Here is a 1953-nt window from a genome sequence, read left to right on the forward strand (position 1 = left end):
CCCTATATTGTCTTTTCTTTTTTTTTTTAAACGCATCCTCTGCTGTTTGCATCACGATTTTAAATTGCGATGTATCGATTTTAATTGATTTACCACATCGTTCCAGTGCATGCCTGTAGAAATGTGACTGAGCTGCATGGGTTTTGGTTGCCATTAGAGAGTCAGCCTCCTGGAGGTCTCGGATCACCCACTTCGGTCTGAGTTCTATTCAGCTGCTGAACAGCAGATATAGCACTTTATTCTTGCCTCTTTGCACATACTGCCGACTAATGCACTTTTGCTGACTTTGCTACTATTGAATGTCATGGATTCTCTGTCTCTAGTGCCCTGTTCTTAGATCTTAGTCCTGTATTGAATGTTGTTTGCTTGTTGTGTGTATTTTTTGAGTGGTGCTACGGAGCTGTGTGTGTGGGTGGGTGGCTGGGTGGGTGGGTGTGTCTGAGCACGAAAATAGCATGGTTGTTTTTCACCACCTGTGCGCAACACACACACACACACACACACACATTTCGAGTGGAGTGTGCCAGTACAGTACAGTACAGGGGAGAGGGGAGATGCACCACTCAGTTCACACGGGTGCAAACCAATTTCCCGCAAGGGACAATAAAGCTAACCTTGAACCTTGAACCCATTAGGAGGACATTGACCTGGACAACTACCTGACGGACAACATGTGGAACGGCGCCTGCTGGGCTCTCAGCATCCCTCACGTGAGTCTCAGGCAATACTCGCATGTTTTACCCATTTAGGACTGAGACCAGATTCTACAAATGTCTTCTACATCATGGCAGTTTTGAGAAAAAACCGTTTGTTTCAATGTCAAGGACCCCAAAAACTATATGTAATATTGGCCGCCGACCCCCATCTGAAAATATGTTGATCCAGGGTCGTCCCCCCCCCCCCCCCTCAGAAGCAAAGATTTGAGTTAAAAATGTTTGCTCTGAAAGAATATATATTCAAAGATTTGTGCCACATTTTCACGCTTTTTCAAACATGCCGCGCTATGAGCTTGTAGATCTGCTATTTTTCAATAGCTAAACTATAACGTATTGCTTAAAAAACACCAAAAGGGGTTCCCGTCCTGAATGGGTTTAAAATGACCAATACTACAATGTTAGATATACTCTGTTAACAAGTAAAAGGACATTCTGCATAAAGGGAGTATTTTCTACGTTTGGTGCCAATTGCTTTTCTACTTTTACTTCAGGCGGAGTGGAGGAAAGGGGAGATGGTGTTCACCGTGCACCTGGAGGAACGTGACAGCACAGAGGACCCCCTCCACTGGGATGTCCAGAAGACGTATATGGATGTCACACATTTCCGCGACACACTGCAGGTTAGGGACACCACGCACACGCATGCACGCACACATTATATAGTGCATATACTTATAGTTTAATTGTACAGATATTCTACTGTTTAACCCTCTAACACCCGCATTAATTTCTACTTGCAAAAAATAGATTTCAACCTTACTACTACTTTGTACTACTAGGACTGACACTAAAAAATGTTAAAAAAATAAAAAAATATAGTTTGATAAATTTTATAATAATTATATAATAATATAATAAATTAATAATTTTCATTTGGGGGATATCTTTCACAATAATGAATAAAACATGTTCTAGACATTCTAATGATCACAAAAAAAACATATATTACAATTATTTTACCTACTTTTATTAGGGTAAAGGTCAAAAGTCTTAGGTTAAAAAAATTTCAAAATCCAGACATTTTTTATTTGTGTGAATTTCAGCCTCTGTGGGGGGTGTTTATATGCAAATATCATGACCAATGGCATTGAAATGGCATTGCAATGAACATCACTGATGACGTTTAGGTGAAAAAAGAACAGAAAAAAATAATAATAATTTAGTAATTAATTAAGTTAAATTTGTTGCTAAAAAGCAACTCTGGGTGCTAGAGGGTTAAGACAGATGTTAGGTTCTC

This window comes from Protomyctophum bolini, assembly GCF_963924005.1.
Source record: "Protomyctophum bolini genome assembly, chromosome: 21".
Taxonomy (NCBI): Eukaryota; Metazoa; Chordata; class Actinopteri; order Myctophiformes; family Myctophidae; genus Protomyctophum; species Protomyctophum bolini.